At 60.8% G+C, this 18,870-nt stretch overlaps 1 protein-coding gene across 4 annotated transcripts in view; it reads right to left on the bottom strand.

The window, feature by feature from the left end:
* The window catches only part of VASH1 (vasohibin 1), a 166,097-nt gene that overhangs the window by 134,449 nt on the left and 12,778 nt on the right, over positions 1–18,870 (bottom strand). The window lies entirely within an intron of this gene.

The raw sequence follows: 18,870 nt of genomic DNA, 5'->3' as shown, positions 1-18,870 counted from the left end.
TACAAGGCACCGTCAGCCTCCATCTACACTGCACCGTCAGCCTCACAGAGCCTCCACCTACACTGCGCCGACAGCCTCCACCTACACTGCGCCGACAGCCTCCACCTACACTGCGCCGACAGCCTCCACCTACACTGCGCCGACAGCCTCCACCTACACTGCGCCGACAGCCTCCAACTACACTGCGCCGTCAGCCTCCACCTACACTGCGCCGTCAGCCTCCATCTACACTGCGCCGTCAGCCTCACAGAGCCTCCATCTACACTGCGCCGTCAGCCTCACAGAGCCTCCATATACACTGCGCCGTCAGCCTCACAGAGCCTCCATCTACACTGCGCAGTCAGCCTCACAGAGCCTCCATCTACACTGCGCAGTCAGCCTCACAGAGCCTCCATCTACACTGCGCCGTCAGCCTCCATCTACACTGCGCCGTCAGCCTCCATCTACACTGCGCCGTCAGCCTCCATCTACACTGCGCCGTCAGCCTCCATCTACACTGCGCCGTCAGCCTTCATCTACACTGCGCCGTCAGCCTCCATCTACACTGCGCCGTCAGCCTCACAGAGCCTCCATCTACACTGCGCCGTCAGCCTCACAGAGCCTCCATCTACACTGCGCCGTCAGCCTCACAGAGCCTCCATCTACACTGCGCCGTCAGCCTCACAGAGCCTCCATCTACACTGCGCCGTCAGCCTCACGGAGCCTCCATCTACACTGCGCCGTCAGCCTCACGGAGCCTCCATCTACATTGCGCCGTCAGCCTCGCGGAGCCTCCATCTACACAGTGCCGTCAGCCTCGCGGAGCCTCCATCTACAGTGCGCAGTCAGCCTCGCGGAGCCTCCATCTACACTGCGCCGTCAGCCTCGCGGAGCCTTCATCTACACTGCGCCGTCAGCCTCACGGCGCCTCCACCTACACTGCACCGACAGCCTCCACCTACACTGCACCGACAGCCTCCACCTACACTGCACCGTCAGCCTCCACCTACACTGCACCGTCAGCCTCCATCTACACTGCACCGTCAGCCTCCATCTACACTGCACCGTCAGCCTCACAGAGCCTCCACCTACACTGCACCGACAGCCTCCACCTACACTGCACCGACAGCCTCCACCTACACTGCGCCGACAGCCTCCATCTACACTGCGCCGTCAGCCTCCATCTACAAGGCACCGTCAGCCTCCATCTACACTGCACCGTCAGCCTCACAGAGCCTCCACCTACACTGCACCGACAGCCTCCACCTACACTGCACCGACAGCCTCCAACTACACTGCACCGACAGCCTCCAACTACACTGCACCGACAGCCTCCACCTACACTACACCTTCAGCATCACAGAGCCTCCGTCTACACTGCGCCGTCAGCCTCACAGAGCCTCCGTCTACACTGCGCCGTCAGCCTCACAAAGTCTCCGTCTACACTGCGCCGTCAGCCTCACAAAGTCTCCATCTACACTGCGCCGTCAGCCTCGCGGAGCCTCCATCTACACTGCGCCGTCAGCCTCGCGGAGCCTCCATCTACACTGCGCCGTCAGCCTCGCGGAGCCTCCATCTGCACTGCGCCGTCAGCCTCGCGGAGCCTCCATCTGCACTGCGCCGTCAGCCTCGCGGAGCCTCCATCTGCACTGCGCCGTCAGCCTCGCGGAGCCTCCATCTGCACTGCGCCGTCAGCCTCGCGGAGCCTCCATCTGCACTGCGCCGTCAGCCTCGCGGAGCCTCCATCTGCACTGCGCCGTCAGCCTCGCGGAGCCTCCATCTGCACTGCGCCGTCAGCCTCGCGGAGCCTCCATCTGCACTGCGCCGTCAGCCTCGCGGAGCCTCCATCTGCACTGCGCCGTCAGCCTCGCGGAGCCTCCATCTGCACTGCGCCGTCAACCTCGCGGAGCCTCCATCTGCACTGCGCCGTCAACCTCGCGGAGCCTCCATCTGCACTGCGCCGTCAACCTCGCGGAGCCTCCATCTGCACTGCGCCGTCAACCTCGCGGAGCCTCCATCTGCACTGCGCCGTCAACCTCGCGGAGCCCCCATCTGCACTGCGCCGTCAGCCTCGCGGATTCCCCATCTGCACTGCGCCGTCAGCCTCGCGGAGCCCCCATCTGCACTGCGCCGTCAGCCTCGCGGAGCCCCCATCTGCACTGCGCCGTCAGCCTCGCGGAGCCCCCATCTGCACTGCGCCGTCAGCCTCGCGGAGCCCCCATCTGCACTGCGCCGTCAGCCTCGCGGAGCCCCCATCTGCACTGCGCCGTCAGCCTCCATCTGCACTGCGCCGTCAGCCTCCATCTGCACTGCGCCGTCAGCCTCCATCTGCACTGCGCCGTCAGCCTCCATCTGCACTGCGCCGTCAGCCTCCATCTGCACTGCGCCGTCAGCCTCCATCTGCACTGCGCCGTCAGCCTCCATCTGCACTGCGCCGTCAGCCTCCATCTGCACTGCGCCGTCAGCCTCCATCTGCACTGCGCCGTCAGCCTCCATCTGCACTGCGCCGTCAGCCTCCATCTGCACTGCGCCGTCAGCCTCCACCTGCACTGCGCCGTCAGCCTCCACCTGCACTGCGCCGTCAGCCTCCACCTGCACTGCGCCGACAGCCTCCACCTGCACTGCGCCGACAGCCTCCACCTGCACTGCGCCGACAGCCTCCACCTGCACTGCGCCGACAGCCTCCACCTGCACTGCGCCGACAGCCTCCACCTGCACTGCGCCGACAGCCTCCACCTGCACTGCGCCGACAGCCTCCACCTGCACTGCGCCGACAGCCTCCACCTGCACTGCGCCGACAGCCTCCACCTGCATTGCGCCGACAGCCTCCACCTGCACTGCGCCGACAGCCTCCACCTGCACTGCGCCGACAGCCTCCACCTGCACTGCGCCGACAGCCTCCACCTGCACTGCGCCGACAGCCTCCACCTGCACTGCGCCGACAGCCTCCACCTGCACTGCGCCGACAGCTTCCACCTGCACTGCGCCGACAGCCTCCACCTGCACTGCGCCGACAGCCTCCACCTGCACTGCGCCGACAGCCTCCACCTGCACTGCGCCGACAGCCTCCACCTGCACTGCGCCGACAGCCTCCACCTATACTGCACCGACAGCCTCCACCTACACTGCACCGACAGCCTCCACCTACACTGCACCGACAGCCTCCACCTACACTGCACCGTCAGCCTCACAGAGCCTCCATCTACACTGCGCCGTCAGCCTCACAGAGCCTCCATCTACACTGCGCCGTCAGCCTCACAGAGCCTCCACCTACACTGCACCGACAGCGTCCACCTACACTGCACTGACAGCGTCCACCTACACTGCACCGACAGCCTCCACCTACACTGCACCGTCAGCCTCCACCTACACTGCACCGTCAGCCTCCACCTACACTGCACCGTCAGCCTCCACCTACACTGCACCGTCAGCCTCCACCTACACTGCACCGTCAGCCTCCACCTACACTGCACCGTCAGCCTCCACCTACACTGCACCGTCAGCCTCCATCTACACTGCACCGTCAGCCTCCATCTACACTGCACCTTCAGCCTCACAGAGCCTCCATCTACACTGCGCCGTCAGCCTCACAGAGTCTCCATCTACACTGCGCCGTCAGCCTCACAGAGCCTCCATCTACACTGCGCCGTCAGCCTCACAAAGGCTCCATCTACACTGCGCCGTCAGCCTCACAGAGCCTCCATCTACACTGCACCGTCAGCCTCACAGAGCCTCCATCTACACTGCGCCGTCAGTCTCACAGAGCCTCCATCTACACTGCGCCGTCAGCCTCACAGAGCCTCCATCTACACTGCGCCGTCAGCCTCACAGAGCCTCCATCTACACTGCGCCGTCAGCCTCGCGGAGCCTCCATCTACACTGCGCCGTCAGCCTCGCGGAGCCTCCATCTACACTGCGCCGTCAGCCTCCATCTGCACTGCGCCGTCAGCCTCCATCTACACTGCGCCGTCAGCCTCCATCTACACTGCGCCGTCAGCCTCCATCTACACTGCGCCGTCAGCCTCCATCTACACTGCGCCGTCAGCCTCCATCTACACTGCGCCGTCAGCCTCCATCTACACTGCGCCGTCAGCCTCCATCTACACTGCGCCGTCAGCCTCCATCTACACTGCGCCGTCAGCCTCCATCTACACTGCGCCGTCAGCCTCCATCTACACTGCACCGTCAGCCTCCATCTACACTGCACCTTCAGCCTCACAGAGCCTCCATCTACACTGCGCCGTCAGCCTCACAGAGCCTCCATCTACACTGCGCAGTCAGCCTCACAGAGCCTCCATCTGCACTGCGCCGTCAGCCTCAGAGCCTCCATCTACACTGCGCCGTCAGCCTCACAGAGCCTCCATCTACACTGCGCCGTCAGCCTCACAGAGCCTCCATCTACACTGCGCCATCAGCCTCACAGAGCCTCCATCTACACTGCGCCATCAGCCTCACAGAGCCTCCATCTACACTGCGCCGTCAGCCTCACAGAGCCTCCATCTACACTGCGCCGTCAGCCTCACAGAGCCTCCATCTACACTGCGCCGTCAGCCTCACAAAGCCTCCATCTACACTGCGCCGTCAGCCTCACAAAGCCTCCATCTACACTGCGCCGTCAGCCTCGCGGAGCCTCCATCTACACTGCGCCGTCAGCCTCGCGGAGCCTCCATCTACACTTCGCCGTCAGCCTCCATCTGCACTGCACCGTCAGCCTCCATCTACACTGCACCGTCAGCCTCCATCTACACTGCACCGTCAGCCTCCATCTACACTGCACCGTCAGCCTCCATCTACACTGCACCGTCAGCCTCCATCTACACTGCACCGTCAGCCTCCATCTACACTGCACCGTCAGCCTCCATCTACACTGCACCTTCAGCCTCACAGAGCCTCCATCTACACTGCGCCGTCAGCCTCACAGAGCCTCCATCTACACTGCGCCGTCAGCCTCACAGAGCCTCCATCTACACTGCGCCGTCAGCCTCACAGAGCCTCCATCTACACTGCGCCGTCAGCCTCACAGAGCCTCCATCTACACTGCGCCGTCAGCCTCACAGAGCCTCCATCTGCACTGCGCCGTCAGCCTCCATCTGCACTGCGCCGTCAGCCTCCATCTGCACTGCGTCGTCAGCCTCCATCTGCACTGCGCCGTCAGCCTCCATCTGCACTGCGCCGTCAGCCTCCATCTGCACTGCGCCGTCAGCCTCACAGAGCCTCAATCTACACTGCACCTTCAGCCTCCATCTCTACACTGCACTGTCAGCCTCCATCTACACTGCGCCGTCAGCCTCCATCTACACTGCGCCGTCAGCCTCCATCTACACTGCGCCGTCAGCCTCCATCTACACTGCGCCGTCAGCCTCCATCTACACTGCGCCGTCAGCCTCCATCTACACTGCGCCGTCAGCCTCCATCTACACTGCGCCGTCAGCCTCCATCTACACTGCGCCGTCAGCCTCCATCTACACTGCGCCGTCAGCCTCCATCTACACTGCACCGTCAGCCTCGCGGAGCCTCCATCTACACTGCGCCGTCAGCCTCGCGGAGCCTCCATCTACACTGCGCCGTCAGCCTCACGGAGCCTCCATCTACACTGCGCCGTCAGCCTCACGGAGCCTCCATCAACACTGCACCGTCAGCCTCCATCTACATTACACCTTCAGCCTCACAGAGCCTCCATCTACACTGCGCCTTCAGCCTCACAGAGCCTCCATCTACACTGCGCCTTCAGCCTCACAGAGCCTCCATCTACACTGCGCCGTCAGCCTCCATCTACACTGCGCCTTCAGCCTCACAGAGCCTCCATCTACACTGCGCCTTCAGCCTCACAGAGCCTCCATCTACACTGCGCCTTCAGCCTCACAGAGCCTCCATCTACACTGCGCCGTCAGCCTCCATCTACACTGCGCCGTCAGCCTCACAGAGCCTCCATCTACACTGCGCCGTCAGCCTCACAAAGCCTCCATCTACACTGCGCCATCAGCCTCACAGAGCCTCCATCTACACTGCGCCATCAGCCTCACAGAGCCTCCATCTACACTGCGCCATCAGCCTCACAAAGCCTCCATCTACACTGCGCCGTCAGCCTCACAGAGCCTCCATGTACACTGCGCCGTCAGCCTCACAGAGCCTCCATGTACACTGCGCCGTCAGCCTCACGGAGCCTCCATCTACACTTCGCCGTCAGCCTCACGGAGCCTCCACCTACACTGCACCGACAGCCTCCACCTACACTGCACCGACAGCCTCCACCTACACTGCACCGTCAGCCTCCACCTACACTGCACCGTCAGCCTCCACCTACACTGCACCGTCAGCCTCCACCTACACTGCACCGTCAGCCTCCATCTACACTGCACCCTCAGCCTCCATTTACACTGCACCGTCAGCCTCGCAGAGCCTCCATCTACACTGCGCCGTCAGCCTCGCAGAGCCTCCATCTACACTGCGCCGTCAGCCTTGCAGAGCCTCCATCTACACTGCGCCGTCAGCCTCGCAGAGCCTCCATCTACACTGCGCAGTCAGCCTCGCAGAGCCTCCATCTACACTGCGCCGTCAGCCTCGCAGAGCCTCCATCTACACAGCGCCGTCAGCCTCGCAGAGACTCCATCTACACAGCGCCATCAGCCTCGCAGAGCCTCCATCTAAACTGCGCCATCAGCCTCGCAGAGACTCCACCTACACTGCACCGACAGCCTCCACCTACACTGCACCGACAGCCTCCACCTACACTGCACCGACAGCCTCCACCTACACTGCACCGACAGCCTCCACCTACACTGCACCGACAGCCTCCACCTACACTGCACCGACAGCCTCCACCTACACTGCACCGACAGCCTCCACTGCACCGTCAGCCTCCACCTACACTGCACCGTCAGCCTCCACCTACACTGCACCGTCAGCCTCGCGGAGCCTCCATCTACACTGCGCCGTCAGCCTCCATCTACGCTGCGCCGTCAGCCTCCATCTACGCTGCGCCGTCAGCCTCCATCTACGCTGCGCCGTCAGCCTCCATCTACGCTGCGCCGTCAGCCTCCATCTACGCTGCGCCGTCAGCCTCCATCTACGCTGCGCCGTCAGCCTCCATCTACGCTGCGCCGTCAGCCTCCATCTACGCTGCGCCGTCAGCCTCGCGGAGCCTCCATCTACGCTGCGCCGTCAGCCTCCATCTACGCTGCGCCGTCAGCCTCCATCTACGCGGCGCCGTCAGCCTCCATCTACGCGGCGCCGTCAGCCTCCATCTACGCGGCGCCGTCAGCCTCCATCTACGCGGCGCCGTCAGCCTCCATCTACGCGGCGCCGTCAGCCTCCATCTACGCGGCGCCGTCAGCCTCCATCTACGCGGCGCCGTCAGCCTCCATCTACGCGGCGCCGTCAGCCTCCATCTACGCGGCGCCGTCAGCCTCCATCTACACGGCGCCGTCAGCCTCCATCTACACGGCGCCGTCAGCCTCCATCTACACGGCGCCGTCAGCCTCCATCTACACGGCGCCGTCAGCCTCGCGGAGCCTCCATCTACACTGCGCCTTCAGCCTCGCGGAGCCTCCATCTACACTGCGCCGTCAGCCTCGCGGAGCCTCCATCTACACTGCGCCATCAGCCTCCATCTACACTGCGCCGTCAGCCTCCATCTACACTGCGCCGTCAGCCTCCATCTACACTGCGCCGTCAGCCTCCATCTACACTGCGCCGTCAGCCTCCATCTACACTGCGCCGTCAGCCTCCATCTACACTGCGCCGTCAGCCTCCATCTACACTGCGCCGTCAGCCTCCATCTACACTGCGCCGTCAGCCTCCATCTACACTGCGCCGCCAGCCTCCATCTACACTGCGCCGCCAGCCTCCATCTACACTGCACCGCCAGCCTCCATCTACACTGCACCGCCAGCCTCCATCTACACTGCACCGCCAGCCTCCATCTACACTGCACCGTCAGCCTCGCAGAGCCTCCATCTACACTGCACCGTCAGCCTCGCAGAGCCTCCATCTACACTGCGCCGTCAGCCTCGCAGAGCCTCCATCTACACTGCGCCGTCAGCCTCGCAGAGCCTCCATCTACACTACACCTTCAGCCTCACAGAGCCTCCATCTACACTACACCTTCAGCCTCAAAGAGCCTCCATCTACACTGCACCGTCAGCCTCCATCTACACTGCACCGTCAGCCTCCATCTACACTGCACCGTCAGCCTCCATCTACACTGCACCGTCAGCCTCCATCTACACTGCACCGTCAGCCTCCATCTACACTGCACCGCCAGCCTCCATCTACACTGCACCGTCAGCCTCCATCTACACTGCACCGTCAGCCTCCATCTACACTGCACCGTCAGCCTCCATCTACACTGCACCGTCAGCCTCCATCTACACTGCACCGTCAGCCTCCATCTACACTGCACCGTCAGCCTCCATCTACACTGCACCGTCAGCCTCCATCTACACTGCACCGCCAGCCTCCATCTACACTGCACCGCCAGCCTCCATCTACACTGCACCGCCAGCCTCCATCTACACTGCACCGCCAGCCTCCATCTACACTGCACCGCCAGCCTCCATCTACACTGCACCGCCAGCCTCCATCTACACTGCACCGCCAGCCTCCATCTACACTGCACCGTCAGCCTCCATCTACACTGCACCTTCAGCCTCACAGAGCCTTCATCTACACTGCACCGTCAGCCTCACAGAGCCTCCATCTACACTACACCTTCAGACTCACAGAGCCTCCATCTACACTGCACCGTCAGCCTCCATCTACACTGCACCGCCAGCCTCCATCTGCACTGCACCGTCAGCCTCCATCTACACTGCACCGTCAGCCTCGCAGAGCTTCCTTCTACACTGCACCATCAGCCTCACAGAGCCTCCATCTACACTGCACCGTCAGCCTCCATCTACACTGCGCCGTCAGCCTCCATCTACACTGCGCCGTCAGCCTCCATCTACACTGCGCCGTCAGCCTCCATCTACACTGCGCCGTCAGCCTCACAGAGTCTCCATCTACACTGCGCCATCAGCCTCGCAGAGCCTCCATCTACACTGCGCCATCAGCCTCGCAGAGCCTCCATCTACACTGCACCGTCAGCCTCCATCTACACTGCACCGTCAGCCTCCATCTACACTGCACCGTCAGCCTCCATCTACACTGCACCGTCAGCCTCCATCTACACTGCACCGCCAGCCTCCATCTACACTGCACCGCCAGCCTCCATCTACACTGCACCGCCAGCCTCCATCTACACTGCACCGCCAGCCTCCATCTACACTGCACCGCCAGCCTCCATCTACACTGCACCGCCAGCCTCCATCTACACTGCACCGTCAGCCTCCATCTACACTGCACCGCCAGCCTCCATCTACACTGCACCGCCAGCCTCCATCTACACTGCACCGCCAGCCTCCATCTACACTGCACCGCCAGCCTCCATCTACACTGCACCGCCAGCCTCCATCTACACTGCACCGCCAGCCTCCATCTACACTGCACCGCCAGCCTCCATCTACACTGCACCGTCAGCCTCCATCTACACTGCACCTTCAGCCTCACAGAGCCTTCATCTACACTGCACCGTCAGCCTCACAGAGCCTCCATCTACACTACACCTTCAGACTCACAGAGCCTCCATCTACACTGCACCGTCAGCCTCCATCTACACTGCACCGCCAGCCTCCATCTGCACTGCACCGTCAGCCTCCATCTACACTGCACCGTCAGCCTCGCAGAGCTTCCTTCTACACTGCACCATCAGCCTCACAGAGCCTCCATCTACACTGCACCGTCAGCCTCCATCTACACTGCGCCGTCAGCCTCCATCTACACTGCGCCGTCAGCCTCCATCTACACTGCGCCGTCAGCCTCCATCTACACTGCGCCGTCAGCCTCACAGAGTCTCCATCTACACTGCGCCATCAGCCTCGCAGAGCCTCCATCTACACTGCGCCATCAGCCTCGCAGAGCCTCCATCTACACTGCACCGTCAGCCTCCATCTACACTGCACCGTCAGCCTCCATCTACACTGCACCGTCAGCCTCCATCTACACTGCACCGTCAGCCTCCATCTACACTGCACCGCCAGCCTCCATCTACACTGCACCGCCAGCCTCCATCTACACTGCACCGCCAGCCTCCATCTACACTGCACCGCCAGCCTCCATCTACACTGCACCGCCAGCCTCCATCTACACTGCACCGCCAGCCTCCATCTACACTGCACCGCCAGCCTCCATCTACACTGCACCGTCAGCCTCCATCTACACTGCACCGTCAGCCTCACAGAGCCTTCATCTACACTGCACCGTCAGCCTCACAGAGCCTCCATCTACACTACACCTTCAGACTCACAGAGCCTCCATCTACACTGCACCGCCAGCCTCCATCTGCACTGCACCGTCAGCCTCCATCTACACTGCACCGTCAGCCTCGCAGAGCTTCCTTCTACACTGCACCATCAGCCTCACAGAGCCTCCATCTACACTGCACCGTCAGCCTCCATCTACACTGCGCCGTCAGCCTCCATCTACACTGCGCCGTCAGCCTCCATCTACACTGCGCCGTCAGCCTCCATCTACACTGCGCCGTCAGCCTCACAGAGTCTCCATCTACACTGCGCCATCAGCCTCGCAGAGCCTCCATCTACACTGCGCCATCAGCCTCGCAGAGCCTCCATCTACACTGCACCGTCAGCCTCCATCTACACTGCACCGTCAGCCTCCATCTACACTGCACTGTCAGCCTCCATCTACACTGCACCGTCAGCCTCCATCTACACTGCACCGTCAGCCTCCATCTACACTGCACCGCCAGCCTCCATCTACACTGCACCGCCAGCCTCCATCTACACTGCACCGTCAGCCTCCATCTACACTGCACCTTCAGCCTCACAGAGCCTTCATCTACACTGCACCGTCAGCCTCCAACTACACTGCGCCGTCAGCCTCGCAGAGCCTCCTTCTACACTGCACCATCAGCCTCGCAGAGCCTCCATCTACACTGCGCCGTCAGCCTCGCAGAGCCTCCATCTACACTGCGCCATGAGTCTCGCAGAGCCTCCATCTACACTGCGCCGTCAGCCTCCATCTACACTGCGCCGTCAGCCTCCATCTACACTGCGCCGTCAGCCTCCATCTACACTGCGCCGTCAGCCTCCATCTACACTGCGCCGTCAGCCTCACAGAGTCTCCATCTACACTGCGCCATCAGCCTCGCAGAGCCTCCATCTACACTGCGCCATCAGCCTCGCAGAGCCTCAATCTACACTGCACCGTCAGCCTCACAGAGTCTCCATCTACACTGCGCCGTCAGCCTCGCAGAGCCTCCATCTACACTGCGCCGTCAGCCTCGCAGAGCCTCCATCTACACAGCGCCATCAGCCTCGCAGAGACTCCATCTACACAGCGCCATCAGCCTCGCAGAGCCTCCATCTAAACTGCGCCATCAGCCTCGCAGAGACTCCACCTACACTGCACCGACAGCCTCCACCTACACTGCACCGACAGCCTCCACCTACACTGCACCGACAGCCTCCACTGCACCGTCAGCCTCCACCTACACTGCACCGTCAGCCTCCACCTACACTGCACCGTCAGCCTCGCGGAGCCTCCATCTACACTGCGCCGTCAGCCTCCATCTACACTGCGCCGTCAGCCTCCATCTACACTGCGCCGTCAGCCTCCATCTACACTGCGCCGTCAGCCTCCATCTACACTGCGCCGTCAGCCTCCATCTACACTGCGCCGTCAGCCTCCATCTACACTGCGCCGTCAGCCTCCATCTACACTGCGCCGTCAGCCTCGCGGAGCCTCCATCTACGCTGCGCCGTCAGCCTCGCGGAGCCTCCATCTACGCTGCGCCGTCAGCCTCGCGGAGCCTCCATCTACACTGCGCCGTCAGCCTCGCGGAGCCTCCATCTACACTGCGCCGTCAGCCTCGCGGAGCCTCCATCTACACTGCACCATCAGCCTCACAGAGCCTCCATCTACACTACACCTTCAGCCTCACAGAGCCTCCATCTACACTACACCTTCAGCCTCAAAGAGCCTCCATCTACACTGCACCGTCAGCCTCCATCTACACTGCACCGTCAGCCTCCATCTACACTGCACCGTCAGCCTCCATCTACACTGCACCGTCAGCCTCCATCTACACTGCACCGTCAGCCTCCATCTACACTGCACCGTCAGCCTCCATCTACACTGCACCGTCAGCCTCCATCTACACTGCACCGTCAGCCTCCATCTACACTGCACCGTCAGCCTCCATCTACACTGCACCGTCAGCCTCCATCTACACTGCACCGTCAGCCTCCATCTACACTGCACCGTCAGCCTCCATCTACACTGCACCGTCAGCCTCCATCTACACTGCACCGTCAGCCTCCATCTACACTGCACCGTCAGCCTCCATCTACACTGCACCGTCAGCCTCCATCTACACTGCACCGTCAGCCTCCATCTACACTGCACCGTCAGCCTCCATCTACACTGCACCGTCAGCCTCCATCTACACTGCACCGTCAGCCTCCATCTACACTGCACCGTCAGCCTCCATCTACACTGCACCGTCAGCCTCCATCTACACTGCACCGTCAGCCTCCATCTACACTGCACCGTCAGCCTCCATCTACACTGCACCGTCAGCCTCCATCTACACTGCACCGTCAGCCTCCATCTACACTGCACCGTCAGCCTCCATCTACACTGCACCGTCAGCCTCCATCTACACTGCACCGTCAGCCTCCATCTACACTGCACCGTCAGCCTCCATCTACACTGCACCGTCAGCCTCCATCTACACTGCACCGTCAGCCTCCATCTACACTGCACCGTCAGCCTCCATCTACACTGCACCGTCAGCCTCCATCTACACTGCACCGTCAGCCTCCATCTACACTGCACCGTCAGCCTCCATCTACACTGCACCGTCAGCCTCCATCTACACTGCACCGTCAGCCTCCATCTACACTGCACCGTCAGCCTCCATCTACACTGCACCGTCAGCCTCCATCTACACTGCACCGTCAGCCTCCATCTACACTGCACCGTCAGCCTCCATCTACACTGCACCGTCAGCCTCCATCTACACTGCACCGCCAGCCTCCATCTACACTGCACCGCCAGCCTCCATCTACACTGCACCGCCAGCCTCCATCTACACTGCACCGTCAGCCTCCATCTACACTGCACCTTCAGCCTCACAGAGCCTTCATCTACACTGCACCGTCAGCCTCACAGAGCCTCCATCTACACTACACCTTCAGACTCACAGAGCCTCCATCTACACTGCACCGTCAGCCTCCATCTACACTGCACCGCCAGCCTCCATCTACACTGCACCGTCAGCCTCGCAGAGCTTCCTTCTACACTGCACCATCAGCCTCACAGAGCCTCCATCTACACTGCGCCGTCAGCCTCCATCTACACTGCGCCGTCAGCCTCCATCTACACTGCGCCGTCAGCCTCCATCTACACTGCGCCGTCAGCCTCCATCTACACTGCGCCGTCAGCCTCCATCTACACTGCGCCGTCAGCCTCACAGAGTCTCCATCTACACTGCGCCATCAGCCTCGCAGAGCCTCCATCTACACTGCGCCATCAGCCTCGCAGAGCCTCCATCTACACTGCACCGTCAGCCTCCATCTACACTGCACCGTCAGCCTCCATCTACACTGCACCGTCAGCCTCCATCTACACTGCACCGCCAGCCTCCATCTACACTGCACCGCCAGCCTCCATCTACACTGCACCGTCAGCCTCCATCTACACTGCACCTTCAGCCTCACAGAGCCTTCATCTACACTGCACCGTCAGCCTCCAACTACACTGCGCCGTCAGCCTCGCAGAGCCTCCTTCTACACTGCGCCATCAGCCTCGCAGAGCCTCCATCTACACTGCGCCGTCAGCCTCGCAGAGCCTCCATCTACACTGCGCCATGAGTCTCGCAGAGCCTCCATCTACACTGCGCCGTCAGCCTCCATCTACACTGCGCCGTCAGCCTCCATCTACACTGCGCCGTCAGCCTCCATCTACACTGCGCCGTCAGCCTCGCAGAGCCTCCATCTACACTGCGCCATCAGCCTCGCAGAGCCTCAATCTACACTGCACCGTCAGCCTCACAGAGTCTCCATCTACACTGCGCCGTCAGCCTCGCAGAGCCTCCATCTACACTGCGCCGTCAGCCTCGCAGAGCCTCCATCTACACAGCGCCGTCAGCCTCGCAGAGACTCCATCTACACAGCGCCATCAGCCTCGCAGAGCCTCCATCTAAACTGCGCCATCAGCCTCGCAGAGACTCCACCTACATTGCACCGACAGCCTCCACCTACACTGCACCGACAGCCTCCACCTACACTGCACCGACAGCCTCCACCTACACTGCACCGACAGCCTCCACTGCACCGTCAGCCTCCACCTACACTGCACCGTCAGCCTCCACCTACACTGCACCGTCAGCCTCGCGGAGCCTCCATCTACACTGCGCCGTCAGCCTCCATCTACGCTGCGCCGTCAGCCTCCATCTACGCTGCGCCGTCAGCCTCCATCTACGCTGCGCCGTCAGCCTCCATCTACGCTGCGCCGTCAGCCTCCATCTACGCTGCGCCGTCAGCCTCCATCTACGCTGCGCCGTCAGCCTCCATCTACGCTGCGCCGTCAGCCTCCATCTACGCTGCGCCGTCAGCCTCCATCTACGCTGCGCCGTCAGCCTCCATCTACGCTGCGCCGTCAGCCTCCATCTACGCGGCGCCGTCAGCCTCCATCTACGCGGCGCCGTCAGCCTCCATCTACGCGGCGCCGTCAGCCTCCATCTACGCGGCGCCGTCAGCCTCCATCTACGCGGCGCCGTCAGCCTCCATCTACGCGGCGCCGTCAGCCTCCATCTACGCGGCGCCGTCAGCCTCCATCTACGCGGCGCCGTCAGCCTCCATCTACGCGGCGCCGTCAGCCTCCATCTACGCGGCGCCGTCAGCCTCCATCTACGCGGCGCCGTCAGCCTCCATCTACGCGGCGCCGTCAGCCTTCATCTACACGGCGCCGTCAGCCTCCATCTACACGGCGCCGTCAGCCTCGCGGAGCCTCCATCTACACTGCGCCGTCAGCCTCGCGGAGCCTCCATCTACACTGCGCCGTCAGCCTCGCGGAGCCTCCATCTACACTGCGCCGTCAGCCTCGCGGAGCCTCCATCTACACTGCGCCGTCAGCCTCCATCTACACTGCGCCGTCAGCCTCCATCTACACTGCGCCGTCAGCCTCCATCTACACTGCGCCGTCAGCCTCCATCTACACTGCGCCGTCAGCCTCCATCTACACTGCGCCGTCAGCCTCCATCTACACTGCGCCGTCAGCCTCCATCTACACTGCGCCGTCAGCCTCCATCTACACTGCGCCGTCAGCCTCCATCTACACTGCGCCGCCAGCCTCCATCTACACTGCGCCGCCAGCCTCCATCTACACTGCACCGTCAGCCTCCATCTACACTGCACCGTCAGCCTCCATCTACACTGCACCGTCAGCCTCGCAGAGCCTCCATCTACACTGCGCCGTCAGCCTCGCAGAGCCTCCATCTACACTGCACCATCAGCCTCACAGAGCCTCCATCTACACTACACCTTCAGCCTCACAGAGCCTCCATCTACACTACACCTTCAGCCTCAAAGAGCCTCCATCTACACTGCACCGTCAGCCTCCATCTACACTGCACCGTCAGCCTCCATCTACACTGCACCGTCAGCCTCCATCTACACTGCACCGTCAGCCTCCATCTACACTGCACCGTCAGCCTCCATCTACACTGCACCGTCAGCCTCCATCTACACTGCACCGCCAGCCTCCATCTACACTGCACCGCCAGCCTCCATCTACACTGCACCGCCAGCCTCCATCTACACTGCACCGTCAGCCTCCATCTACACTGCACCTTCAGCCTCACAGAGCCTTCATCTACACTGCACCGTCAGCCTCACAGAGCCTCCATCTACACTACACCTTCAGACTCACAGGGCCTCCATCTACACTGCACCGTCAGCCTCCATCTACACTGCACCGCCAGCCTCCATCTACACTGCACCGTCAGCCTCCATCTACACTGCACCGTCAGCCTCGCAGAGCTTCCTTCTACACTGCACCATCAGCCTCACAGAGCCTCCATCTACACTGCGCCGTCAGCCTCCATCTACACTGCGCCGTCAGCCTCCATCTACACTGCGCCGTCAGCCTCCATCTACACTGCGCCGTCAGCCTCCATCTACACTGCGCCGTCAGCCTCACAGAGTCTCCATCTACACTGCGCCATCAGCCTCGCAGAGCCTCCATCTACACTGCGCCATCAGCCTCGCAGAGCCTCCATCTACACTGCACCGTCAGCCTCCATCTACACTGCACCGTCAGCCTCCATCTACACTGCACCGTCAGCCTCCATCTACACTGCACCGTCAGCCTCCATCTACACTGCACCGTCAGCCTCCATCTACACTGCACCGTCAGCCTCCATCTACACTGCACCGTCAGCCTCCATCTACACTGCACCGTCAGCCTCCATCTACACTGCACCGCCAGCCTCCATCTACACTGCACCGTCAGCCTCCATCTACACTGCACCGTCAGCCTCACAGAGCCTTCATCTACACTGCACCGTCAGCCTCCAACTACACTGCGCCGTCAGCCTCGCAGAGCCTCCTTCTACACTGCACCATCAGCCTCGCAGAGCCTCCATCTACACTGCGCCGTCAGCCTCGCAGAGCCTCCATCTACACTGCGCCATGAGTCTCGCAGAGCCTCCATCTACACTGCGCCGTCAGCCTCCATCTACACTGCGCCGTCAGCCTCCCAGAGTCTCCATCTACACTGCGCCATCAGCCTCGCAGAGCCTCCATCTACACTGCGCCATCAGCCTCGCAGAGCCTCAATCTACACTGCACCGTCAGCCTCACAGAGTCTCCATCTACACTGCGCCGTCAGCCTCACAGATCCTCCATCTACACTGCGCCGTCAGCCTCACAGATCCTCCATCTACACTGCACCGTCAGCCTCGCAGAACCTCCATCTACACTGCACCGTCAGCCTCGCAGAACCTCCATCTACACTGCACCATCAGCCTCGCAGAGCCTCCATCTACACTGCGCCGTCAGCCTCGCAGAGCCTCCATCTACACTGCGCCGTCAGCCTCGCAGAGCCTCCATCTACACTGCGCCGTCAGCCTCGCAGAGCCTCCATCTACACTGCGCCGTCAGCCTCGCAGAGCCTCCATCTACACTGCGCCGTCAGCCTCGCAGAACCTCCATCTACACTGCGCCGTCAGCCTCGCAGAGCCTCCATCTACACTGCGCCGTCAGCCTCGCAGAGCCTCCATCTACACTGCACCATCAGCCTCACAGAGCCTCCATCTACACTGCGCCATCAGCCTCACAGAGCCTCCATCTACACTGCGCCATCAGCCTCACAAAGCCTCCATCTGCACTGCGCCATCAGCCTCACAGAGCCTCCATCTACACTGCGCCATCAGCCTCACAGAGCCTCCATCTACACTGTGCCATCAGCCTCACAGAGCCTCCATCTACACTGCGCCATCAGCCTCACAGAGCCTCCATCTACACTGCGCCATCAGCCTCACAGAGCCTCCATCTACACTGTGCCATCAGCCTCACAGAGCCTCCATCTACACTGCGCCATCAGCCTTGCAGAGCTTCCATCTACACTGCGCCATCAGCCTCGCAGAACCTCTATCTACAGAGCGCTGTGCCATCAGCCTCGCAGAACCTCTATCTACAGAGCGCTGTGCCATCAGCCTCGCAGAACCTCTATCTACACAGTGCTGTGCCATCAGCCTCGCGGAGCCACCATCTACACAGTGCTGCGTTGTCAGCCTCGCGGAGCCTCCATCTACACAGCGCTGTGACAATTGCAATAGGCCTTTATAAACGGCACCAGTGCTTATAATAAATCAATGCTGTATAGAACAACATAGACTAAAGGTCAGACAAAAAATGGCTAACAAAACTGCTCAGAGCTCAATGTAAAGTGCACAGGTGCTAATAATGCAATATTGGCCCAGAAATAATAATGAAATAGATATTGAAAAATGTAAAAAGAGGTTCATGACTAACATGGCAGCCATTATAAAGTATACTATGGAAATACTATCAATAGTGGAAATTATAAGAGACAAACATAATGCTGTAATACTACGTACAGTAGTGTTCAAACTACCAGCATTCCGATATGACTGACCAGATTAATCTCTGCTTCTGGTATAGATTCTATCACCACATGTCAGACAATTTCCCAGTTGGTGCAGTAGATTGTAAGAAAACCCCCAGCCTCCGCATTCATCATCTGCAGGTTTCGGAGTCTGTGTATGTGAATAATTAATTGTACGGGGAGTGTTCACAATAATAGCAGTGTGGAGATCAATCAGTGAGGTCAATCATTCTGTGAAGAAACAGGTGGGAATCAGGGGGTCCTTATTTAAGGGTGAAGCCAGCACATGTTGTACCTGCATTTCTCCTTGAAAGCCTGAGAGATATGGGTCGTTCCAGACATTGTTCAGAAGAACAGTGTACTATGATTAAAAAGTTGATTGGAGAGGGTAAAACTTATAAAGAAGTGCAGACAATGATGGGCTGTTCAGCTAAAATGATCTCCAATGCTTTAAAATGGAAAGCAAAACCAGAGAGACGTGGAAGAAAACAGAAGATTACCATCCGAATGGATGGAAGAATAGCCAGAATGGCAATGGCTCAGCCAATGATCAGCTCCAGGATGATCACAGACAGTCTCCAGTTACCTGTGAGGACTGTGACAGTCAGAAGATGCCTGTGTGAAGCTAATCTCTTACCAAGAAGTCCTCGCAAAGTCCCACTGTTAATAAAAAGAAATGTACTGAAGCGGATACAATCT

Source organism: Phyllobates terribilis, unplaced genomic scaffold (assembly GCF_046119375.1).
Source record: "Phyllobates terribilis strain yellow unplaced genomic scaffold, ASM4611937v1 Scaffold_7__3_contigs__length_470593459, whole genome shotgun sequence".
In the NCBI taxonomy this organism is placed as follows: domain Eukaryota; kingdom Metazoa; phylum Chordata; class Amphibia; order Anura; family Dendrobatidae; genus Phyllobates; species Phyllobates terribilis.
This window is presented reverse-complemented; position numbering and strand designations above follow the sequence as displayed.